Below are 27,507 nucleotides of genomic sequence, written 5' to 3' on the forward strand. Positions count from 1 at the left end.
TTAGAGAAAAGTCACAAGAGTGATCAAAGGATTGGAAACATGTCTTTTAGTGGTAGACTCAAGCAGCTCAGTTTATTTATCTCAAAAAAATGAAGGTTAAGGGGTAACATGATTAGTCTATATGTATAAGTACCTAAATGGTGTTCACTAATATATGCTGGCTAGCATATAAATATATGTATTATACACACCCTAATTTAAATCTCATAACATTAGCATCAAGGCGGGTTAACACTATCGTCCCCACTTTACAGACAGAGAATTCAGGGATAGAGAGCGATTACTTGTCCACAGCAAGTCAGTGGAGGAGTTGGAGTCCTGATGACTGATGTTAACAAATTAAAGTGGTAGCATTCTACACTCATTTTGCATTGGTGTAAATGATTACCAAAGAGTAGATTAATGGACATTCAGTACCATGTTCTATTTCAGCCTAAATACCACTACTCTAAATATGGGGAAGGGAAGACATTGGTCCCAACACCCATTGGTATGTTTTTGGTAGAAAAAAAAGGGAAATATTTTGTAACACTAGAAATAGAAATTGCTAGTTTAAGAGGAAAGATGGAGGGAAAACAAGTACTCTTAATTATTAAACTGTGACTTTTATAATAAAGTTCAAGGAGTAGCATTTAAAAATACCACATCTATAGTCTAACTTTTTAAATTATTTCCCTTTTTAATAGAGGATGGACAAAATTCTGCTGCTTAATTTCAATGGGATTGTCCAGATGTCTTTGGATGAAAGATATTACACAGTATATCAATGGGTTTACATAGAGCAGAATTTGGCATACTTTGCTTATCTGTTTTAAGACTAGTGGATAAAAAATGTAAATCTTGTATTGTGTGTTTGTGTTGTATAAAGTGTTTTCCATGAGTTCTGGGTAGCTACATTACTTACAAGTGATAACAGACATAAATTAGCTATGCTGGTTATCCCAAACAAGTACCAGTGAAACATTTATACTGAAAATGCACTCTGAATACTGAACAGGAAACCATCTTAAAATTACTTTATATCTGGGTAAAAATGTTATTTTGACTTTTTTTTCCATTTTCTTCCTTCTGTAAAGCAGTTTCTTATTGCCAAGAATCAAAATATATAGATCTCTGAATTTAAAAAGTGTTAAAATACTCTGAAAATACCTTTCAAAGTAGCATTTCTAGGGGTAAAACCATCATATCTCTAGAGTCGTCTATCTCCCAGGACCTTAAGGGTATGTCTACAGTGCACACTAGTGACTCAGATTTGATCCCAAGCCCTGCCTTCCATCCACACACAGAAATGAGTTTGACTTAAGTTAGCAAGCACTCAGGACCCTGTTCTAGAATCCTGCTATGGTGGTGGGCTGGAACCCAAGTGCCACTTTGGATTGAGTCCAAGCCCTGTCATTTTGCAGTACGTAGAAGGTCTGGGTAGTGCAGTATGGATGCATTAACAAGGCTGTGAGACTCTGGTCCAACATTTGTAAACTCAGGTTTACAATGCAGCGTGGACATTCTAGTGTGGACTTGGAAACACTAAGTCCACAAGCCTGGGTCCCACAGAGCTGGGTTACAATGGAATGTTGACATATCCTAAAGGCATAATATCAAGTGCTGTGTGTCATATCGGAAAGCTGGAGTACTCCACTTTCCAATGGCAAAAAGTGCCTAATCGTAGCCCAGAAGGATTGTGAGCTATCAGAGTTAAACCCGTTATTGTTCCAGGACAGAATATTGTATGTTTTGGGCTTTGAGGTCTTGTGATTTAGATGAGGTTACTGAACATTGTCTACTTGAGAATAAGAGGGTACCTGCCACAAAAATACTTGAAGCTGTTTTGAGGGTTAAAATGACATGTTAAAAAATTAATAACACCAAAGAATCTCTTTAAAAATCTCATTTTTTCCCTGTGCTTCCCTGTCTGTGAGTAGTATCCACCAGATGTCTTTCATCTTATATTTACCTTGTAAACTCTTTAAAGCAGGGACTGTGTGTGTACAGTATCTAGTACAATGGGGACCTGGTGCACGATTGGGAGCCCTAGGCATTACTATAATATAAAACACAGTTAGTTGCTGGAAAAATTAAACTTCTGCAGATTAATGAAGAACAAAGTAAAGGGATGGCAACCGATGAAGTTCAAAACTCTCTCTAGGCATTTCCAAGGCAAGAATACTTCAGCAGCAAGTTGTATAAAACTTTCCAGTAGCTCTTAGTGTCTCAAATTAATCCAGACAATAAAATACTGGCGTAAGTATTAGCAAAGAGGATAACTCTAGCCCTACTACTATTACTAATTAACACCAATCAAATTGGCTTTACTCAAGAAGAGCTTCTAATTATATTACTTGGCAAATATTAAACAGCATTCATCACATTCAGAGAATGAATAATGGGCCGCGTTTAGCTTTAGATTCAGAGAAGGCTGTAAATAGGGTTATTTGGGATTATTTTTTTGTAATGGCTTGTTGGACAGGAGTATCTAACCTTAATGAAACCAATGTGCAATTCTCCACAGGAGTTTGCTTTATCTGTATGGTTCATATCATAGACTGTCCTCAAAAAGAGGCACAAGGTGTAGGGGGATATCTGTTTGGAAACTTGTCCTTTTGCTCTATCCAGCTTTTGAAACAGTTTATCAGATTCTGGAGAGCTTGAGGGCATCATGATCCATGTTTTTTTTTTAAAATAAACCCATCAAATTCTGCTTTTTTTTCAGAAGGTTTTCTGGTTTTATTTCTGTGAAACAAAAGCTTCCATTCAGTGCCACAAAGTTACGACGGTATGAAGCCTATATCACCGTAAGCTTTTTGGTAAAATATATCCAAGTAAAATATGATGCCCAGCTGGATTATTTCAGTAAAAGTCCATACTGATGGTCCCCTGAGGGGTTCAACCATGAGAGTATATAGACCTCACAGGGTTAAAGTGAATTAATAGTTATAAATCTGCAACCTTTTTTATACATCTAATGTCAAGACCTTGAAGGATGGAGGAATGAAATCTTATCTAAGTTAGCAGGGTCAACTTAATGAGAAGAAAATGTCATTTCCCAAGTGTTCTTTCTACAAGTTCTCCCAGTACTTCCATCTAGATAAAACATGCAGCCATTTCCCATGGCGTTGAAAGAGGCCAACAATAGGCTTGATGAGAGATTTAAAAGAGATAAAACAAAAGGAGTTACTAAGCTTCCCCAACCTGAATACTTTGTTGTAAGTTAGCCTTGATGTTTTGAACTGGTTGTTACAGAAACTTGAAACAGCTGCACATAATGCAGCTTTGAGCAGCGTATTGCTCTTAATAATTTTTCCAAACTGAACAATTGGAAAGACAGTATATCAGACAACATGCTATGATACTGAAAATATGGAAAAAAGTAATGTTACTTGGTGTAGTGCCACAATTCTCACTGAGTTGCTAGATATGCAGGCCACCAAGTACTACTCCAAGACAAAATGATGCTACTTTTAAAAGATGGAAAGACAGATCACTTAATTGGAGATCTTTTCAGGACATTGTTACTGAACTTTGAATAGTTAATTTAATTCATAACGTAATTTATTCGCTTGGGGTTTCCATATGTACCTATGAGTTGATCAGTTTCTAGATATTACTGTTAAAGGAAAAACTCCACAATCGAGTAAAAACCAATTAAAAGGAACACTTCAGCTTTTGACCTAACCTAAATAGCTTCCTACCTCTACAGCAGTGCTTGTTCATTTATAAACAACTGTATGTCCCAAGTTCTATACTGTTAACTAAAGTGGTGAATATTTTTCATGGGTAGCCAACGGTAGAAATAATTGATCACCCCTTAAAATTTCTTGGCTACTCGTACATTTGTTTGTAATACTTTGTGCTACAGAGACGTGACTCTTTCCTGCAATGTTGAACAAAATGAGTCCAGATGTATTTTAAATATGCCCTTACTGTGATTTATAACTAACCCATGGTGATAGCTTGTATTTTTATGGAGTTGCCATTGCATATGCAGAATTTGAGTGGTGATTCATTATTTCATATGTTCCAATCAACTGACTTGGTATTTGATACTTAATACAGTGCAGGAATTGACCCACAGGATCAACTGGTAATCACGTTCATGGTGATCAGAAAGCTTAATTGATTGTATCTACAATGCCCACATGACAGATGTGGCAACTTGTAACTTGAAACTATTTTAACCTAGTGAAAACACACTAGATCAACAATGCACAAGATTGATTGTGTAAATGATAGGATGTCTGTATAAATATCCTCCAACTTCAATGGGTGATGACCAAAAGGACTTGAGCTAAAAGTTACCAATTCAGGTGCCTAAAGTTAGGTTCCTAAACCAAACCCACATTTAAACACACACATAATTCAGGATGACATGGAAACAATGACACATGTATTCCATACTATGGTCAGAGGTGGAGGCTACGACTTGATTAGAATTCTTGCCCAAGAGGGAACCACTTCCCAAACTACCCAACATGGCAATACCAGTGCAGATCACAAAATGGGCATCAGTAACCCTGGATTCTACAAACCTAAAGGCACATATGAGGGCAGTGCCCCCTTTATACCCTCAGGCCTGACTGGGGACCCTGACTGCAACCCTACATTCCAACCTTTTACCCTCCTACTCGTAGAAGGTGGGAGAGATGTGACGAGGGGAGTCACATGCTGCAAGAAATTGGAAGACGTTGTCATGCTCTGGGCCTGTCCCCAAGCCGCCCATTGGGTTACAAAAACTTCACATTGGACCCTTTGTAGCTTACCCACGACCAACATTGCAATAATTTAACTTAACCTACCCATACTGGACTTCCAAGGTGCTGGATGGAAGGTGGGGTTAAAAAACAACCTTATAGCCGGTTGACAATTTTGCCATATGGGAAAAATTCCTCCCAGACCGAGTTTGGCACTCAGTCTAGCCCCTGGCATCATAAGAAATTCAGTTCAATAGGTAAGGATGGGGCTGGAACTGGCCAGCAGAAAACAAGAATCAAAAATGGCCACTTGCCAGCTAGGGTTGCCAATTTTGGCTGGATTTAATCCTGGAGATTTCATCACATGACATAATCCTTAAATAAAGCTTCATCTTTAATACCAGGACAATTCTGGAGGGTTGGCAACATTATGGTGCTACATGCAGAAGCTGTCCCCTCCACCTGCCCCAGCAGACATGAGCCAATCAGCAGCCTCCTCTTGACTCCACGGTCCAATGACTATCAGTGACTGGCTTGGCTGCCATGTGGGATAGCCCATCCACCCCTTCCTGCAACATGGAGGAGAGAGCAAAAGAGAAGCATACTCCCCCTCTCCCATATACACGAGTTGCAGGGAGGGGAAACCAGGAAGATCACATCTAGAACTGCCCCAGGTGCTTCTGCTTGGGATCTCTCCTCCCACTTGCAATGAGAGAGCGAGAATGGTGGTGTCTCCATTACTTCTGGACCCATTAACTCTGGACACCCTAGCTAAGAAGTTTAGCAGTATCCCAACTTTCAGGAGTGCTGAGCACCCACCACTCCCCATGTATTGAATGGGAGCTGTAGGTTGTCAGCATCTTTGAAAGCCAGACCAGTTTTATTTAGGAGCATAGGTATGGACTTGGGACCCTAACCTTTAGGCACCTAGGTTTGGGGCCAAAAAGTGATTTTTATGTGATTTCACTGTAGAACTATTATGGAAATATTTGGAGGGAGGGGAAAGAGGGGTCTGTGTATTGGAAAAGGACAGGTTATTAAAAACTGTATCAAGTGTGGTACTGTACACTAATTAGAAGCTTTCATACTTAGCTGGGTCTCAAGCCATTTCCAGACAAGCGAGTTGAAATATCAATGCTAAATCCATTAGTACACTTGGAGCCAGCTGAATGACTGCATTTCTATGAACACAATAACTTTACATAAGTATTAAAACCATGCTGATACTCAAGAATTGCAAGAGGGAAAATCACTTAGGGTATGTCTACACTACGGAATAAGGTCAAATTTATAGAAGTCTTTTTTTAGAAATCGGTTTTATATATTCGAGTGTGTGTGTCCCCACAGAAAATGCTCTAAGTGCATTAAGTGTATTAACTCGGCAGAGTGCTTCCACAGTACCGAGGCTAGAGTCGACTTCCAGAGCATTGCACTGTGGGTAGCTATCCCACAGTTCCCACAGTCTCCGCTGCCTATTGGAATTCTGGGTTGAGATCCCAATGCCTGATGGGGCTAAAACATTGTTGCGGGTGGTTCTGAGTACATACCGTCAGGCCCCCCTTCCCTCCCTCCCTCCGTAAAAGCAAGGGCAGATAATCATTTCGCGCCTTTTTTCCTGAGTTATCTGTGCAGACGCCATACCACGGCAAGCATGGAGCCCGCTCAGGTAACCGTCACCGCATGTCTCCTGGGCGCTGGCAGACGCGGTACGGCATTGCTACACAGTAGCAGCAACCCCTTGCCTTGTGGCAGCAGACGGTGCAATACGAATGGTAGCTGTCATCGTCGTGTCCAAGGTGCTCCTGGCCACGTCGGCTGGGAGCGCCTGGGCAGACAAAGGCGCAGGGTCTAAATTTGGAGTGACTTGACCAGGTCATTCTCTTTAGTCCTGCAGTCAGTCCTATTGAACCGTCTTATGGTGAGCAGGCAGGTGATACGGATTGCTAGCAGTCGTACTGTACCATCTTCTGCCGGGCAGGCAAGAGATGAGGATGGCTTGCAGTCGTATTGTACCATCTTCTGCCGAGCAGCCATGAGATGTGGATGGCATGCAGTCCTTCTGCACCGTCTGCTGCCAGCCAAAGATGTAAGAGATAGATGAAGTGGATCGAAACAAGAAATAGACCAGATTTGTTTTGTACTCATTTGCTTCCCCCCCTCCCCTGTCTAGGGGACTCATTCCTCTAGGTCACACTGTAGTCACTCACAGAGAAGATGCAGCGAGGTAAATCTAGCCATGTATTAATCAGAGGCCAGGCTAACCTCCTTTTTCCAATAAGAAAAATAGCTTAGGTGCACCATTTCTTATTGGAACCCTCTGTGAAGTCCTGCCTGAAATACTCCTTGATGTAAAGCCACCCCCTTTGTTGATTTTAGCTCCCTGAAGCCAACCCTGTAAGCCGTGTCGTCAGTCGCCCCTCCCTCCGTCAGAGCAACGGCCGACAATCGTTCCACGTCTTTTTTCTGTGCGGACGCCATACCAAGGCAAGCATGGAGGCCGCTCAGCTCACTTTGGCAATTAGGAGCACATTAAACACCACATGCATTATCCAGCAGTATATGCAGCACCAGAACCTGGCAGAGCGATACTGGGCGAGGACGCGACGTCAGCGCGGTCACGTGAGTGATCAGGACCTGGACACAGATTTCTCTGAAAGCATGGGCCCTGCCAATGCATGCATCATGGTGCTAATGGGGCAGGTTCATGCTGTGGAATGCCGATTCTAGGCTCGGGAAACAAGCACAGACTGGTGGGACCGCATAGTGTTGCAGGTCTGGGACGATTCCCAGTGGCTGCGAAACTTTCGCATGCGTAATGGCACTTTCATGGAACTTTGTGACTTGCTTTCCCCTGCCCTGAAGTGCATGAATACCAAGATGAGAGCAGCCCTCACAGTTGAGAAGCGAGTGGCGATAGCCCTGTGGAAGCTTGCAACGCCAGACAGCTACCGATCAGTTAGGAATCAATTTGGAGTGAGCAAATCTACTGTTGGGGCTGCTGTGATGCAAGTAGCCTACGCAATCAAAGATCTGGTGATATCAAGGGTAGTGACCCTGGGAAATGTGCAGGTCATAGTGGATGGCTTTGCTGCAATGGGATTCCCTAACTGTGGTGAGGCCATAGACGGAACCCATATCCCTATCTTGGCACCGTTGCACCAAGCCGCCGAGTACATAAACCGCAAGGGGTACTTTTCAATAGTGCTGCAAGCTCTGGTGGATCACAAGGGACATTTCACCAACATCAACATGGGATGGCCGGGAAAGGTACATGACGCTCGCATCTTCAGGAACCCTGGTCTGTTTCAAAAGCTGCAGGAAGGGACTTTATTCCCAGACCAGAAAATAACTGTTGGGGATGTTGAAATGCCTATATGTATCCTTGGGGACCCAGCCTACCCCTTAATGCCATGGCTCATGAAGCCATACACAGCCTGGACAGTAGTCAGGAGCTGTTCAACTACAGGCTGAGCAAGTGCAGAATGGTGGTAGAATGTGCATTTGGACGTTTAAAGGCGCGCTGGTGCTGTTGTTTAAAGGAGTCAAACAACATGGCTGGGGTAGTGGTGGCTGAACCCCCTAAAATGGCATGCAGCTCATCATAGAAGCGGCATGTTTGGGGCTCTGACCCGGAGCGGCTGTTCGCCTCTCTGGTTTTCTGGTAGGCTTGCCTCAGCTCCTTAAGTTTCATGTTTACTGACTCACTTAGACCTCAGTGAATATTCCCACTGTTATTACTGCTTGCTGTGTGCTCCACAATATCTGTGAGAGTAAGGGGGAGACGTTTATGGCGGGGTGGGAGGTTGAGGCAAATCGCCTGGCTGCTGGTTACGCGCAGCCAGACACCAGGGCGGTTAGAGGAGCACAGGAGGGCGCGGTACACATCAGAGAAGCTTTGAAAACCAGTTTCATGACTGGCCAGGCTACAGTGTGAAAGTTCTGTTTGTTTCTCCTTGATGAAACCCCCCGCCCCTTGGTTCACTCTACTTCCCTGTAAGCTAACCACCCTCCCCTCCTCCCTTTAATCACTGCTTGCAGAGGCAATAAAGTCATTGTTGCTTCACATTCATGCATTCTTTATTCATTCATCACACAAATAGGGGGATGACTACCAAGGTAGCCCAGGAGGGGTGGTGGAGGAGGGAAAGAAAATGCCACACAGCACTTTAAAAGTTTACAACTTTAAAATTTATTGAATGCCAGCCTTCTTTTTTTTGGGCAATCCTCTGTGGCGGAGTGGCTGGTTGGCCGGTGGCCCCCCCACCGCGTTCTTGGGCGTCTGGGTGTGGAGGCTATGGAAATTGGGGAGGAGGGCAGTTGATTACACAGGGGCTGTAGTGGCAGTCTGTGCTCCAGCTGCCTTTGCTGCAGCTCAACCATACACTGGAGCATACTGGTTTGGTCCTCCAGCAGCCTCAGCATTGAATCCTGCCTCCTCTCATCACGCTGCTGCCACATTTGAGCTTCAGCCCTGTCTTCAGCCCGCCACTTACTCTCTTCAGCCCGCCACTTACTCTCTTCAGCCCGCCACCTCTCCTCCTGGTCATTTTGCTTTCCTGCACTCTGACATTATTTGCCTCCACGCATTCGTCTATGCTCTGTCAGTGCGGGAGGACAGCTTGAGCTCGGAGAACGTTTCATCTTGAGCGCGTTTTTTTTTCTTTCTAATCTTCACTAGCCTCTGGGAAGGAGAAGATCCTGTGATCATTGAAACACATGCAGCTGGTGGAGAAAAAAAAAGGGACAGCGGTATTTAAAAAGACACAATTTATAAAACAGTGGCTACACTCTTTCAGGGTAAACCTTGCTGTTAACATTACATACATAGCACATGTGCTTTCATTACAAGGTCGCATTTTGCCTCCCCCCACCGCGTGGCTACCCCCTCAACCCTCCCTCCTCCCCATGGCTAACAGCAGGGAACATTTCTGTTTAGCCACAGGCAAACAGCCCAGCAGGAACGGGCTCCTCTGAGTGTCCCCTGAAGAAAAGCACTCTATTTCAACCAGGTGACCATGAATTATATCTCACTCTCCTGAGGATAACACAGAGAGATAAAGAATGGATGTTGTTTGAACGCCAGCAAACATACACTGCAATGCTTTGTTGTACAATGATTCCCGAGTACGTGTTACTGGCCTGGAGTGGCAAAGTGTCCTACCATGAAGGACGCAATAAGGCTGCCCTCCCCAGAAACCTTTTGCAAAGGCTTTGGGAGTACATCCAGGAGAGCCGCAAATGCCAAGGCAAAGTAATCCTTTCACATGCTTGCTTTTAAACCATGTATAGTATTTTAAAAGGTACACTCACCGGAGGTCCCTTCTCCGCCTGCCGGGTCCAGGAAGCAGCCTTGGGTGGGTTCAGGGGGTACTAGCTCCAGGTCCAGGGTGAGAAACAGTTCCTGGCTGTCGTGAAAACCGGTTTCTCCACTTGCTTGCTGTGAGCTATCTATAACCTCATCATCATCATCATCTTCTTCGTCCCCAAAACCTGCTTCCGTGTTGCCTCCATCTCCATTGAAGGAGTCAAACAACATGGCTGGGGTAGTGGTGGCTGAACCCCCTAAAATGGCATGCAGCTCATCATAGAAGCGGCATGTTTGGGGCTCTGACCCGGAGCGGCCGTTCGCCTCTCTGGTTTTCTGGTAGGCTTGCCTCAGCTTCTTAAGTTTCATGCGGCACTGCTTCGGGTCCCTGTTATAGCCTCTGTCCTTCATGCCCTGGGAGATTTTGACAAAGGTTTTGGCATTTCGAAAACTGGAACGGAGTTCTGATAGCACGGATTCCTCTCCCCATACAGCGATCAGATCCCGTACCTCCCGTTCAGTCCATGCTGGAGCTCTTTTGCGATTCTGGGACTCCATCATGGTCACCTCTGCTGATGAACTCTGCATGGTCACCTGCAGCTTGCCATGCTGGCCAAACAGGAAATGAGATTCAAAAGTTCGTGGTTCTTTTCCTGTCTACCTGGCCAGTGCATCTTAGTTGAGAGTGCTGTCCAGAGCGATCACAATGGAGCACTCTGGGATAGCTCCCGGAGGTCAATACCGTCGAATTGTGTCCACAGTACCCCAAATTCGAGCCGGCAAGGCCGATTTAAGCGCTAATCCACTTGTCAGGGGTGGAGTAAGGAAATCGATTTTAAGAGCCCTTTAAGTCGAAATAAAGGGCTTCATTGTGTGGACGGGTGCAGGTTTACATCGATTTAACGCTGCTAAATTCGACCTAAAGTCCTAGTGTAGACCAGGGCTTACTGACTAATTCCCTTCATAATTGCTAGAATTAGGTGCAAGACACTTGGGGTGATAGGGTCCTGATGAAATGCTATATCTTATATTTTATCTGTTGCTACAGCATGCTGTTTTGCCTTTTATTATTAGATTTTATAGAGGTTTTTCACCTTTAAATACTAGGATGGAAATACATAGACATGCCCCCCTCCCCCATGAACCTCAACACTGCATACATCTCAATCAGGCATGTCATTGTCTTGCTTTGTATCACATTGTGTGCATTTTGCCTTGTAAAGATGATTATGCCTCATAAATCCTTTCAGTGGCTGCAGGTTTAATGGGTATGAAAGTGAACCTTTGTCACTCTGTTCCAGAGTGGAAAACAGCACCAATGAAAAAAGCAAAATCACAATTTATGTAAAAGCAATTTTTTCACAGAAAAAGGTTGTATATACAGAGCTTTCTTTGAACAAAACTCCCCCTCATTTCCCCCCGCAAACTTATATTTTATAATAACTATATGTACACCCTCACCTTGAATACTATGTTCAGTTCCCGTCTCTTAAGGTACAATATAGCAGAAAAAAATATCAAAAAGCTGCTAACACACATGATTTCAGGCATGGAGGGACTTCCATGTGTGAAGCTTTTGAGAAGATTATGGTTGAGTTTAGAAAGACAAAGCTGGGGTGGGGGGCAGTGTCAGAAAGGTGTACAGTAGTACATCTGGATTAGAGAGAGAAAAGAAGTGCTCTTATTTACACTTATTTGTAATAATAACAAGGGAACTTTTAACGAAATTGAAAGGCAAGGCATGTAAATTTGAAAAAAAGGAATTTTACATAGTCAACAATTACTCTGTGGAACTCACTGCTACAAGGTTATTTTGAGGCCAAGAACTGAATAGAATTCCAAAAAGTAAGAGAACGATATGTGTAACTCTCGACATTCTTATTACAAAAGGTAAGATAAGACACAGTAAAAATATGTAAGGGAAATAAACTCTTCATGGCATAATCTGACCAGTAAGTGTTTAAGGTTGGGGAGAAGCTTCTCATCAGGAGAGGTTATTGAATAATTGTCTCTGGGGTTTTTGCATCTTCCTTTGAGGCATCTACTGTATACTGCCCTAAATGGACCATTAGTCTGTGGCATACAAGTCCTATATTATAATTTGTGTGCATTTTGATCATTCAAGGGAATGGAGGCTTTGTTCCAAACAATTTTGTCTATTATTAAAGTTAGTCTTACCATCCTGTAATTGCCAGGATCTCCTCTGGAGCCTTTTAAAAAAATGGCATCACACTAACTATCTTCCAGTCGTCTGGTACAGAAGCTGATTGAAATGATAGGTTACATATCACAGTTAGTAGTCCTGCAATTTCATATTTGTATTCAGAGTTATGAGGTCTGGGGTTGGTCTGCATCCTTTCTTCTTGGGTGGAACCCCTTCCCGATGAAGCAAGGGAAAACTTGTTTGGTCACCCACAGGAGCAGGAGATCTTGAACTTGCTGCCTTAACAGGTCTTTTGTGAGAGAGGTCCCCAAAAGGGGATGGGTATTGGAGGTGGGGATGGAGCTGAAGTGAATGGTATAGTCTGATGCAACAGCTTCTAGCACCCATCTGTCTGATGTGATCTGCTCCTATGATGATCTGAAGTGGGAAAGACTATCCTCCTGGGGTAGGAGGGGAAAGGGTGATGCAGCAACAGACCCAGGGGGAGTGATTTGTGGCTCTCATCCAAAGCATCTTAAAGGCTGCTTCATAGAAGCTGTTGGCTCAGTTGTGGTAGTGGATGAGATTTTTTCCCTCTGCTACACAGATCTCTTCTTTGGTGGTTCTAAAGTCCTCTGATATGTAAGTTACTCGGCTGAATGAGATCTTTGGGTTGTCTGTGATCTGCTAAAATTCCTTTTGGTCACAGGGGTGTCAAAGCCTAAGAAATGAAGGGTTACTACTGAATCCTTTCACAAGCTTAGGGCCATCAAATGCAAGATCTTTAACCATGTTCTGGACCTCTCTTGTAAGCCTGAAAGATTGTAGCTATGAAGCACAGTGCATTACTATGGTGGTGGCCACCAAGTGAGTGGCTGGGTCAGCTGTGTTCAATGAGGCTTGCAAGGAGGCTTGGACAATCTTTGGAGATGAGAGCTTGGAACTAGTCCTTCTGATCTTGTGGCAAATAATCAGTAAAATCAGTGAATTTGCTATAGTTCATATGGCCATATTTAACCATCACAGCGTAGTTATTAGCTACCCAAAGCTGGAACACAGCTGAAGAGTAACTTTTACTACTGAGGAGCTCCAGATGTTCGAGCTCCCTGTCATGTGGTGTGGACTTGGTGCAATGTTTGTGTGACTCATTTACTGCATCCATCAAAAGAGAATTTGGAATGGGATGGGAGAAGAAGAACTTCAAGCCCTTTGGAGAGCCATAATACCTTTTGATTATAATCAAATTTGAACATAATACCTGTGTTGATTCTTTTGCAGATGGGAGGAATAATGGTAGATATCTGCCATATCACTTTGGCTGATGTTAGTAGGACATCATTTATTGGCAAGGATATCCTCAAGGACTAGGGGATCTCTTGAGAACAGCTGGAGTGCCCACAACTGAGGGAGAAAGACCTTTTTGCAAGTGTAGCAAGGTTTAAACCCTAGGGTCTTGGTCATACTCCAAGCAGAAAATGGGCTCCAAACAAAAGAACTGAGGTGGGCAGGGAAGTTCCCTGCCACTAGGGAAAGGAGAATGGGGCTTGAGCGGATCCCTGAAATGCCCAGAAGTACAAGAAAAAAAGCAATAAAATAGAAATAAAATAAAATAAAATAAAAATAAAGTAGGGAAAGGCAAAGCATTAGCAAAGCTAACCCAACACACATGGCAAAGCTGTGTCACAGGCCACAGGAGTTTGAGAATGAACTGGAATGGCAGGGGGTCTGCCGTTCCCTGTGGTGCCCTCATATTGGATCACGAGAACTTGTAGGGAACAGACACATACCCGCAGACACTGCTACCAAAAATCTCCAACTGAAGGCGCCTGGGCACGCATGCACAGTGGATGCACTGATAGGGACAATATGTCTGAAAGAAGAATCAGGGCTCCCTCTAGTTCACACTCTAACCCTATTGTGGAATACATATATGTTATATGGAAATATTAACATTTTTGTTTTCTTAGATCATGTTGGTCTTCAGGCCTAGTGTGGGTACACCTTTTTCTGAAAAGACAGCCTGATATTTTAAAAGAAACATACTTGTATTTCACTCCTAACAACTATCTTGGTATACTGTGTATGTATGTGTAATGGCTCTAAAACATGTTTACTGGTTCATATAAACAATTTGAAGATGGGTATTTTTAAAAATAATTTCAAAACATTTTCTCTTAAAACAGCAATCCAGTGTCATCAGTTGTGCTGTTACTACATACCAGGCAAGACCTGCGACTCTGGGAATAGACCACTAACACATTTCTGAACCAGACATTACCAGTTGATTTTTATCTTTACTTGTAAGAATAACAATTCTACCTTGATGTGCAGAATCCACTCCTCTCTATTTCCTCCATATAAGATTGAAAATACTGTATCTGCTTCCATTGTATCCCCTGGGTAATACATGAAAGAGATATTTGCCAGTGATTATGTCCACTGACTACACTTGAGGAAGTCAGGGACTGAACATGTGATAAGAATTTTTCATAAACAATAGGCCTTTGAAAAGAACATGTTCAAGAGGTATTGAATTTTATCATTTACCCAGGAAAATGACCTTTTTTCAATTTCTTGGGGTGCTGTTTCCTGGGAACATCACATCTATTTATGTATATAGCGCTGTTAGGTTTTTAATTTTGTGGTGACATATTAACCTCGCTGACAAACTTCCAGGGGGTCAGGGAGTGGGCATTTATATCTATGTTGTGCGCCTATCTCACAGTATACATTTTGTTACAGATAACATAGATAGCTCTGCATTCTTTACATCTGAGATTCAAATATATTTACTGATACCTTTCTTTTCATTTAAAATAAAAAGCAGCCTACATTACTTACTGACTTAGAGCTGATCTTCAATTAGATATTGTGTATTTTCTCTGAAATTGTGGTTTTATCTGAGAAGCTTTTAATTCATGGCTCATATCCGGAGCAGTTTAACAGTGCTGTGAAGATGAGAAAGTCATTGTAAATACATTGAGAGGAGGTACTTCAGTAGGTACTAAGAGGAAGTATTTCAATAGCATAGCTGCTATGAGCATACTAATATTTGTACAGTCATTATGGCAGATGTTACCAAATGGCACCATTGCATATAGTCTTCCAAGTTTTTCTTTATGTGAGAGCAAACTTTGATTAGGGTAGACATGTTGTGCAATAATTTTTGGGATATGAAAGTTGTGGGAAAGAGGGAGCTGTGTGAGCAGCATGTGAGTTGGTTTTCTGCCTTGGTTTTATGAAAATAAATTCTTGAAACAGAATTCCTCTGTAGGAACTGGGCATTGGTGTTGTGCTGAGATTCCTGCAAAAAACACTTGACCTGAATTCGGTATTACAGTCTCATTTCAAGACTTGTATATGTGTAAATAAAGCAAGCTATGCTTAGAGTATACCTAGATACTGCACCACTGATTTCTCCTCCTTGGGGAAGCTGACTTGCAAAGTCATGGCTTTTTATGTTAGTGCTTGGTAGCAGGACGACATGGATGTCTGAACACAGTACTGGTGTCAGAAAGAGGCAAGAATATTCTAAACTGGTATGGTGGTCCTAATTTTCTATATATGCCATCAGGACTGAGACTAGTTAAAAGCAATTTTAGAACAATAATTTTGTCATGTTTAACTGTTTTCGGTATAACGAGATGATTTTTTTAGTAATTTAACACTCCCTTTTGTGTCCATACTAATTTTATATATATATATTATATAAAATAAAAAAATCTGGAATATTAACAGTAAGATACTAATTGCATAGTGATCAGGTAAATTCCAATAAGAGCACCTACAGCAGCAATTTCTTAGTTACTATGCTGTATTTGCTTGACAGAAGATACTATACTTAAGTTTCAGTTATAAACCCCTCTCTCCATATGCTCAGATTTCTGAAAATCTGACCCATTTAAATGAAACTTACTAGGTTTGGTCATGAATTCATGGTTGAAGGTGTGAACAAAATCCTTTAAACTACATCTAAGTTATATAAGAGTGAAAAGCACACTGGGTATTTATAACAAACAATGATCCTTTTTTTGGTCTAGGTAGTGTCAAAATTGCCTGAACTTTAAAAGCTGGAATTGGATATAAAGCTTGTCATCTATGCAGGTTGTGCCTTGGCTTCGTGTGTGGAAAAGAGATGAGTTAAGAGAGCTATGCCTGTCAGGAAATTATGTACTACACATAGACAAGGCAAAGCTTTAAGCTCTCAGGTGTTCATTTCAGAAGGGATGCGTTGTGCTTGCATTAATAGCTCTGGAAGCATGAATTTTTACATAAAGCACTCCGAGGCTGATTGCTGTTTTCCAACCCAGATGTTACCAGCTCTCTAGCTGCCTTATTTTCGCCTGGAACAGGGATGTATACTCATTAAATCACAAAATAAATTCAGACTTCCTCAGGGGTTGGGTAGCACCTGGAATGTACTGGGACTGCCACAGCCATTGTCATAAATATAAAGGGCAGGGTAGCCACCTTTCTGTCCACAGTGCTATAAAATCCCTCCCGGCCAGAGGCAAAACCCTTTCACCTGTAAAGGGTTAAGAAGCTAAAGTAACCTCGCTGGCACCTGACCCAAAATGACCAATGAGGGTCAAGATACTTTCAGATCTGGAGGGGTTGGGGAACAAAGGGTCTGTCTGTCTGTGTGATGCTTTTGCCGGGAACAGACCAGGAATGCAGCCTTACAACTCCTGTAAAGTTAGTAAGTAATCTAGCTAGAACATGCATTAGATTTTCTTTTGTTTAATGGCTGGTAAAATAAGTTGTGCTGGATGGAATGTATATTCCTGTTTTTGTGTCTTTTTGTAGTTTAAGGTTTTGCCTAGAAGGATTCTCTATGTTATGAACCTGATTATCCTATAAGGTATTTACCATCCTGATTTTACAGAGGTGATTCTTTTACCTTTTCTTTAATTAAAATTCTTCTTTTAAGAACCGGATTGGTTTTTCATTGTTCTGAAGATCCAAGGGTTTGGGTCTGTGTTCACCTGTACCAATTGGTGAGGATTCTTATCAAGCCTTCCCCAGGAAATGGGGTATAAGTCTTGGGGGGATATTTTGGGGAAAGATGTCTCCAAGTGGTCTCTTTCCCTATTCTTTGTTTAAAACGCTTGGTGGTGGCAGCATACTGTTCAAGGGCAAGGCAAAGTTTGTACCTTGGGGAAATTTTTAACCTAAGCTGGTAAGAATAAGCTTCGGGGGTCTTTCATGCGGGTCCCCACATCTGTACCCTAGAGTTCAGAGTGGGGAAGGAACCTTGACAGCCATGAACACTTGAAATAAATGACAGAAAAGTAGGTCCCCAGGCACCTTTTGATCCTTTCCTTTCTGATAACATTACAGGTTGTGACTACATTTCCAGAACCCTTGTCCTAGTGTGAAGTAGTCCCCTGGCCTTTTCTGTCTATTCCTGGGTAAATTTTTTGGACTGATTAGTTTTTGCCAAAAAAAACCCCTGTTTTAGTTGACTTGAAACTATCTGTGAATTTGACATTAATTCATGAGGAGGTGGTAATGTTTGTGGTGCCCACCTTATAACTCTTAGACCAGTAGCCGGAGCACGTAGTTGGGATGTGGGAGACCAAGGTTCTAATTCCCCCTCTGTGGGATGCGGTGCAGAAACATGGATTTGACTTGCCCTCACGGTAAAAGAGTTCCCTAATCCTTGGGCTGCAGGCTATTTTGGGATGGGTCTTGTATTGTATTGAAGATGCTAAGTTTTGTATAAAATAATTTAATAGTTGGCAGACCACGTAAAGGGAATGAGACTAACTGGTCCTTTGTTAGGGTGCTAACCTGGGATGTTGGAGATCCAGTGACTATTTAATTATACACAGTGGAACAGCTTCAACAGGAGAGATTGGGAGAAACCCAGGGCAAGAGCATGGTCCTGCAGTGTGGGAGATCCAAGTTCAAATCCCTTCTCAGCAGGCAAAGGGGGAAACTGGACCCTAGTCTCCCACATCAGTGATGATCACTCTAACTACTGGGCTAACCGTGATATGGAGGGTGGTGCTACACTTTTTTTTTTTGGTCAACTTTTTTGATTTGCTGAATTTTGGGGGTGGGAGGAATATTTGGCTTAGGTTCTACCTGAACCAAATTTTGGTTCAATTTTTTGGAATAGCCAGCAACAAAAATATCAGTCATTCACCAAGCTCTGCCTGCTGCTCCATGATCTTAACAAGGAGGGAACAAGCCCACTGCCCAGCTAGCTTTGCAAAGGTACTGGTTAACTTTTCAAAACTTGTACCAACACTAGTACTTGTTAAATGTAAAATTCCTCTTTAAATACACATGTATTAACAGGAGATCTGTTTCTTTACCTCCAGGCAGATTTTAATCATGGTTTTAACTAATCCCTGTCCTCAACAAATACATTTCTTAAGATACTAATCATACCAATTTTAATGCAGTGTTAAGATTGAAGATTTAAAATTAAAAATTGGTTTTGCAAAACCTTTCCATTTCTAATTAATTTAGACTTAGCCATTTTGCATGTGTAATACTCTCAATTCCCTTTTTTGTTTGTTTTGTTTTGTTGAATGTGCATCTTATTACTTTACTGGATTTTATAGAATACTAAAGATACAGGATGTGTAACATAACTGACTTAATACCGCTGAAGAAATTTTAACATCAGCATTTCCTGACATTTTTACTTGTGAAATGTTAACATTTTCAGTGATGTAGTTTTTTGTATTTATTTACAGGACTAATGCTAGAGTGCAATATAGTTAAGGTTACATAATGGCTTCCATGCTAATCCTATGTCTAGTCACTCATAACTTGTTGAAACTTCCTCATTTTGGGCCCAAATCTTCCAGGCTTATCCTCTCGAGGATAAAACTCTTGATATAAATTTGAACAAGAATGAGATACTTTTTGAGAAGGAGGAAAGTTGGAAGATGATGGAACAGGGACTTTCCCTATTATTAAAAAAAATGTTTTCTCTCTCTGCCATTTCAACCGTTAAAACAATTATAGCATGGAAATAAACTTCTTTGTGAAGTGCTTTTAAAATATTCCTAACTGGTCTTGATTTTGGTCCTTGGAAAATGGCATTTCAAGCAATCTCAATATATTTCTCATATCTTTCAATGCCCCACTGAAAAGTCCAGCTCCAGAAAAATTTGGCAAGAGTGCACAGTGTGTGTGGCAGGACTCACCCAGGAATCGAACCTCACTGATTGTGCATTTGCAGATAACCGAGCTGCTAAGAACAATAATAGCTACTAACTTGTTAAAAGAAAAAATGTTTTGTAATCATATTCCATTGTAGATAGCTGACAGCCAGAACTGAGATATTAGATAAGAGGGAATTTTGCTCCTTTGTCCTCTTTGAGTTCCTATGTTTTAGACTGGAAAGATAAGCCCTTCATTGAGTTACCTGACTAATATCAGAAAATCTTTCTGATGCAGATCCTAGAGTCATGATGACAATTGCCAGGAAACATGTTTGAGATGAAATAATGTCATCTTACAGAGAGGTTGTGGGAAGATTAATTTGGTCATAGACTAACACTGTCTACTGAAGAGAAGAAATATCTGACAGGCTCATAGAACTTCTTGGAACAGGAGACCAAATTTTAGTCAGATCTTTTCCTGAAACATGAAAGCAGAATGAACCATTTCTTAGGATCTATTTTTAGAAGTGCTGTCAAGTTGAAACCTTTAACAGGAGATGTCAACATCAGGTGACAAGGTAGATTTAATTCTGCAATGTTGCCAATTCTCACCATTTTATCATAAGTCTCACAATATTTGTTGTTTTTCTTAAAGCCCCAACTCCTTGAGGCATGTGATTATATATATATGAGAGTCTCCCATATGAGCACCTGCATGCATGCATTACAACTGCTCCTCAACTTCCCTCATCTTCAGAGACTTTCTGTTTTCAAAATCAAAACTACACACAACCACCTCTCTAGTTCCACAACGGACTGCTGATTGGTGGAGCTGATCACAGAACCGATTGCCTCTCTAGCTAACTCCCCCATGTCTTAACATCCACTTGAAGAATCAGGAGGTTCCTTTCTCTCTCTCCCGCTAATCATGCAGGCCCTTTCCCTATTATATGTTCTTACTTTTCTCCCTCAGTTGCCCCCTCAGTAGGAAGAAGATTTTTGAAGGAGTCTTCAGGAAACTGGTACTTGAGGAGAAAACATGATGTTGTAGCTAGAAGGCCCAGATAGGATCAAAGGGGTCCCTGCTCGTGGCCCAGCTCTGCAATTGTATTCTGCCTCCCCCACTCTACAGCAATGTTGCAGACAAGCCTTAAGCTGCTTGGGGTGAAAATTCAGCAACAGAATCTGGCATTTTGGAAGCAACAAGTCAGATCCTGGGCTGTTTTTTCTATTCTGACAAGGGTGAAATAGTTACTGGAGCAGGGACTTGAACTTGGCTTTCCTACATCCCAGGCTACAGAGCCATTCTAATGCACTCTCAGACCCAATGACTATTAAATTATTTCATACAAATGATTCAATAGGAGAAATTGAGAGAGACCTACCTCATAATAGCCTGGTGGTTAGGTACCAACGTGAGAGGGGGAAGACCTGGGTTTAAGTCTCTGCTGCAGATCAGGAAATGCAAACCTGGGTCACCACATCCCAGGTGTGGGCCCTAATCATTGGGCTATAAGATGCTGCTGCCACTGCTGCCTCAAATGTAGCCCTTCACTTTTATTGAAATAATGTTAAAAATGTCTGGAAGCAAAACATTTAGGGGACCACAGAATTATTAAATATTATTATTATATTTTTTTACTTCTCAAAACTGCCAGCAAACCAAAATATAAATCATTAGCCAAGTTCTAATAATGCCTGTGGTCAGTATCTTTAATCCCTGCTTCCTCAATCGTTCTGTTAGCCTTACACCCACTGACGGTGGCTCTGGCTGCTACAGACACTGAAACTAAAGCCAGTTTTAGAAACCAAAAACAGCCATCCATACTCTTCTTTTCCTCCTCCACCACCACTTTAATGGCTCAGGTTCCTCATGCTTATTGCAAGGCAAAATTACCCAAGGCCAGCCTAAGAGTTCTGTGCACAGATCCTGTTCTCCTATGAGCTTCCTCAGATGTGCAGATGTGCTGCCTGGCCTAACCTGCCATGTTTCCTCTCTCTTTCCCATGCCTTCCACTAGCATTTCCTTAGGAATTTAGTAGAGTATTGAGGCCCATGCAGCCTGAAAATAATTACTCCTTTTCCTGACAATTTTGGGGCGTTAATTCAAGACTATTTCTGGTAGAAAAAAGATCAGATAGATGTTGCCTAATACTGGTTCTGTCCAGATTGACTGACAATGGGCAGGCCCATTACTACATTGAGTCAAGGACTATCTGATAGAGATTTCTCCTCAGGTGTTTCGTTGTCCTACAAGGAAGTTTGTTTACATGTATCAGTTTGCCTGTGCCACCAAGGCTAGCTGTGCTTTGTGGACCAATTTCAGGCAATGTACTTTGACCTGTCTCATGTTCCTTGTTTGTTCATCAGTCTAGTGGTAGCTCTGAATGCCAGTCTATGACAGGAAGATCACAGATGATTGTTGGTAACCCATCCATACAAGATGGAATCTGTACATACTAACCAGACCTTTCAGTTGTTTGAATCCTTTGGTGGTTTCATGTATTTCCAGTTGCTCCTTGCTGCCTTTTCAGGAGCTGGTTCATCTCTGTCAGACTTTAGCTGCTTCTAGTACAGCTGTCTAAGGAAAGATTTCACAACTTGTATTTCTTCTAGGAACTTCTCAATTCTTTCCAATACGGGGACTCACTTACTTTTGTGTGGCAGTGACCAGATGTGAAATTATTCCATGGTGGTGATATGCCTCTGTACCCTACAAACTGTCTTGTTTATCAGGGGAATTTTCAGAGTCAAAAACCAAATTATCTTCTGCATCACTAAGGAAGTTATATAGGCCCCATTCAATTCAAGGCAAATGGTTGTCTCAGAAAATTCATCTGAATAATTTCCTAGATTTACAAGCGGTTAAGAAAGTGGTTCTCTGCATCGTATGACAAATTTTATAAATGTTTATAAACAAATGCTAGAAATCTAAATACTAAAATGAGTGAACTTGAGTGTCTGGTATTAAATGAGGATATTGATATACTAGGCATCACAGAAACTTGGTGGAATGATGATGATGATCAATGAGACATGGTAATATCATGGAACAAAATATATAGGGAGGATAAAGTAGGTTGCATTGGTGGGAGAGTGGCACTATATGTGAAAGAAAGCATAGAGTCAAATATATTAAAAATCTTAAATTACTCAAACTGTTTACCATAGGATCTCTATGGATAGAAATTCCATGCTTGAATAACAAGTATAGCAGGAGGAAGGGTGACCACCTGACCAGAATGGTGATGGTGTTTGTGAATGCTCTTGGAGATTAGCGAGGTTACAAAAACAGAAAACGCAACAATAATGGCGGATTTCAACTATCTCCATATTGACTGGGTATATGTCACCTCAGGATAGGATGCAGAGATAAAATTTCTAGACACCATTAATGACTGCTTCTTGGAGCAGCTAGTTATGGAACCCAAGGGGAAAGGCCTTTTTGATTTAGTCCTAAGTGGAGCACAGGATATGGTCCGAGAGGTGAATATAACTGAACTGCTTGGTAATAAGGACCATAATGTTATTAAATTTAACTTCCCTGTAAGGGGGAAAATACCAAAGAAACCCATCACAGTAGCATTGAACGTCAAACAGGGGAAGTGCACAAAAATGTGGAAGCTAGTTAAATGGAAATTAAAGGGAAGAGTCACAAGGGTGATATGCCTGCAAACTGCATGGAAACTTTCTAAAAGCACCATAATAGTGGTTCAGATTAAATATATACCCCAAATAATAAGTAAGAAAACCAGAAAGATGTCACCATGGATAAAGAGCAGAGTAAAATAGGTGGCTAGAGGCGAAAAGGCATCATTTAAAAATTAGAAGTCAAATCCTGCTGAGGAAAATAGAAAGCAATGTAAGCCCTGGGAAGTCAAGCTGAAAAGTATACTTACAAAGGCCAAAAAAAATTTGAAAAGCAACTATCAAAAGACACAAAAACTAACATCACACTTTTTAAGTACATCAAAAGCAGGAAGCCTGCCAAACAATAAGTGGGACAACTGGATGATCAAGGCGCTAAAGGAGCACTTGAGAAAGACTTGCGGAGAAGCTCAAAGAATTCTTTGCATTGGTTTTCACTGCAGACAATATGAAAGAGATTCCCACATCCATGCCATTCTGTTTAGGTGACAAATGTGAGGAACTGTCTGAGATTGAGGTGTCAATAGAAGAGATTTTGGAACAAACTGTTAAACAGTAAAAAGCCATGACCTGATGGTTTTCACCCAAGAGTTCTGAAGGAACTCAAATATGAAATTGCAGAACTACTAACTGTCATATGTAACCTATCACTTAAATCAGCCTCTGTACCAGATGACAGGAGGATTGCTAATGTAATGACCATTTTAAAAAAAGGCTCCAGAGGCGATCCTGGCAATTACAGGGCAGAAAGCCTAACTTCAGTACCAGGGAAATTGGTTGAAATTATAGTAAGGAACAGAATTATCAGACACACAGAATAATAGGATTTGTTGGGGAAGAGTCAACACAGCTTTTGTAAAGGGAAATCATGCCTCACCAATCTATTAGAATTCTTTGAGGGGGTCAACAAGCATATGAACAAGCGTGATCCAGTGGATATAATGCACTTGGACTTTCAGAAAGCCTTTGATAAGTTCCCTCACCAAAGGCTCTTAAGCAAAGTAAGCAGTCATGGCATAAGAGGGAAGGTCCTCTCCTGGATCAGCAACTGGTTAAAATAGAGGAAACAAAGGGTAGGAATAGGTGGTCAGTTTTCACAATGGGGAGAGAGAGAAATAGTGGGGGCCTCCAAGGATCTGTACTGGGCCCTTTGCCGTTCAACATAGTCATAAATGATCTTGAAAAAGGGGTATACAGAGAGGTGGCAAAGTTGGAAAGAGATATCACAAAACTGTTATTATCCTGATTGTGTATGAGTAAAGGGCAGCGGAACTTAACCTGCCTGGACTGAGGGGTTCACCATAAACTGAGCCTCACTTGCTAAGCACGGGTACGGATCCCACTGAAGATGGGGGTCAGGGGGTGGGGACTACCTAACGGAGTGGATGCTGCCTACAGAGTCTCAGAGCTGATTGGATTCTACTGAGAGTCCTTGTTTCTGTTCAGTGATTGCTAGAGGTGAAATCACTGATGAGCTGGTCTGGGGGCTAAGCCTTAGATCTAGTACGGGGACAGTGGTGCAGTGAAAGACAACAGAGGCAGTAGCACAGAGTTCCCCACTTCCCACTAGAATTGATAAGAGCTAGGCTAAGTGGGGGAACTCAGAAAGTGGCACTGCAGAAGTAGCAGTGGTAAAGAGCAGCAGGGAATGAGAAGGCTGCAAGTGGCCAACAGTCGCAGAGGTGGCAGTGAGTGGCCAGCAGCAGCAGAGATAGCCCCAGCAGCAGTAGTGAGCCAGTTGCAGAGATGGCGGTAACAGCAGAGACACCGTACACCCCAGCCACCACCACCACCTTAAGGGGTCAGAGGTGGACCCATGTAAATGCATCTCTGAACTCTGGGTCTTGCTGATGAGGGACAACCCCACCTTGGGTGGGGTGCAGCAGAGGGAAAGGGGAGTGGCATGTTAAAGGACACTTGTTTGTTGGACTCTTACACCACAACGTGGGAAACTGAGGCAAAGCATACTGCCCAATGTACTGTGGGGTGGGTGTTTGCTTATGGTTACATGCTTTCAATTGTGGTTGTGATGTTTCCCCAAATTAATACTTGGTTCCCTTCAGTTTTCTTTTGTTATACATAGACTCAGTGCTTGCAAGTGGGGAAGTATTGCCTCTTAGAAGCACTTAGGGCTGATGGTTAGTTTTCTCAGATTACTGAGTGGGGACTTGAGCTGATTCTGTTTTGTATGTTAAGAGGAACCCCTAGATATTGAACCCAACCCTTGTGGCTCTCATCTCCACCTGGAAGAAAGATTACATTAGAATTGGAAAACGTACAGAGAAGAGCAACAAACATGATTAGGGAACAGATTCCATACGAGGGGAGATTAAAAAGACTGGGACCTGTCAGTTTAGAAAAGACGACTGAGGGAATGGGGATATGATAGAGGTCCATAAAACCATGAATGATGTGGAGAAAATGAAGAAGGAAATGTTATTTACCTCTTCACATAATACAAGAAACAGGGGACTGGATGAGAGGGGATCAATCACCTGATAATTGGTCTATTCTGATCATCCCCTCTGAAGCATCTGGCATCGGCCACTGTCAGTCAACAGGATACTTGGCTAAGTGGATCCCATTGGTCTGACCCACTGTGGCCATCCTTATGTTCTCTCTGGATCTGGTTGCTATTCATGTGAAAAGTAACAATAGAATATCCATTGCCTACTGGCATTTCCAGGCTTGAATAATAATACAGTGCAAGTTAAAAATCTTGAATGAAGCAAGTAATTCTCTTGCTCCTGGAGCAGGAAGCTAGGATGATAACTGGTGCTTTGTGAAGAACCCCTCCCTCACCACAATTTTTTCATAAAATTCAATGTGGAAGAGAAATGTATGAATCCTTCCTTTTTTTCCCCTACAGAGAGATGGAGAAACCTTGGTATTCCCTCATATTTGGCACATGAATTTGCTGAAAGTCTTCATTTCCATTTCTGTGTTATAAACATGGAGATCAAGTATCATGCCTTGTGATGATTTGTCTTATTTAAGGTTAATAAATCAGAATTTATTTGCCTCTTCACAGCCAACTGCCCAAGCTGAGAAGACAATCAGTTTTCAAACAGCTTCACCTGTTGGCAATATATTGTGAAGCTAAAGCAGTGTATTTTTTGTTTTGTTTTTTCTTAAGAGCTTCTGTGCTTTGAAGATGAGGAGGAATATCCCAGGTGTAATGGATCATGGTGCTCCAGGTGCCTACTTCAGAGAAGGAAAAATTATAGGTAAGTAAGTACTTATCTTTGATTTCATTTATAGTTACAGAGAATAGCTAGGAAATATGACCTAAGTGTATCTTAAAGTGGACCTTTGCGGTAGGGGCATAGCTACGGGTGGGCTGTGGCCCACCCACTTAACATCCAGGCCCAGCCCCAGTTCTGCTCTGGCCCCAGTGCTAGCCCTGCCCAGATCTTGAGGATGCCGCACGCCAGGTGCGCACACTCCCAGCCCAACGGGAAGGGGAGGGACAGCAGCGATACAGCAGCTGAGAGCCTGATGGGCATGCATACATGTACGCCGCAGCAGGAGGAGGGTGGCAGCAATCATCACAAAACATAGGTGTGCCACCTCGGGGAGCTGGGCCTGGCGTGGGCCAGTGCGACGGGGACAGGTTCCATGAGCCATGCATGTTGGAAAGCGGTGTCTCCTCCCAGATCTGGGTGCACACGCAGGACCCCAGACCATCCATCACCCCCAGCAAGGCCAGCTGGAGGGGGAGAGCGAAGACGGTCCTCCCCGATCCCTCCTGCCCCCTCTCCCCTCTGTTCTTGCCTACCTCCCCTGAAGTAGGGGCCCACCCAAATGTTCCATGCTAGCTATGTCACTGCTTTAAGGTAAATAAAAAGTACCCAAACTTGATTACCTTTTAGAATCTCAAGATTTTTAAGCCAAACTCTCTTGAGGGCCTGACTCTTAGGACTTTTGAAGGCTCATTAAATGTCAGTAGCACTTAAGCTTCTATTTGTCCAAGTCACTTTTTGAAAATGGAATTTAGGCTCCTGGGTCACTTAAATGCTTTGAAAAATCTTAACCTGAAATATAGTATGTTGTTGTGGCAGAGCAGTTTTCAGCTATGTCAATAGTTTCAGCATCTAATTCCAGAGTAAAAAGAAAAGGAGTACTTGTGGCACCTTAGAGACTAACAAATTTATTTGAGCATAAGCTTTCGTGAGCTACAGCTCACTACATCGGATGCATACAATGGAAAATACAGTGGGGAGATTTTATATACACAGAGAACATGAAACAATGGGTGTTACCATACAGACTGTAACAAGAGTGATCAGGAAAGGTGAGCTATTACCAGCAGGAGAGCGGGGCGGGGGTGAGGGGGAACCTTTTGTAGTGATAATCAAGGTGGGCCATTTCCAGCAGTTGACAAGAACATCTGAGGAACAGTGTGTGTGTGTGTGTGGGGGGGGAAATAGTTCTACTATGTGTAATGACACATCCCCTCCCAGTCTTTATTCAAGCCTAAGTTAATTGTATCCAGTTTGCAAATTAATTCCAATTCAGCAGTCTCTCGTTGGAGTCTGTTTTTGAAGATTTTTTGTTGAAGAATTGCCACTTTTAGGTCTGTAATCGAGTGACCAAAGAAAT

The 27,507-nt window shown here is 42.2% G+C and overlaps 1 long non-coding RNA gene across 2 annotated transcripts in view; it reads left to right on the forward strand.

Annotated features, from left to right (window-relative positions):
* The window catches only part of LOC311514883, a 193,359-nt gene that overhangs the window by 82,771 nt on the left and 83,081 nt on the right, over positions 1–27,507 (forward strand). For both annotated transcript variants that reach the window (XR_014709960.1, XR_014709961.1), the window contains exon 3: positions 26,042–26,132. This is a non-coding gene — a long non-coding RNA (uncharacterized lncRNA). The remainder of the gene's footprint in view (positions 1–26,041; positions 26,133–27,507) is intronic.

Source organism: Lepidochelys olivacea, assembly GCF_965140295.1.
Source record: "Lepidochelys olivacea isolate rLepOli2 genome assembly, chromosome: 1".
NCBI classification, from domain to species: Eukaryota; Metazoa; Chordata; order Testudines; family Cheloniidae; genus Lepidochelys; species Lepidochelys olivacea.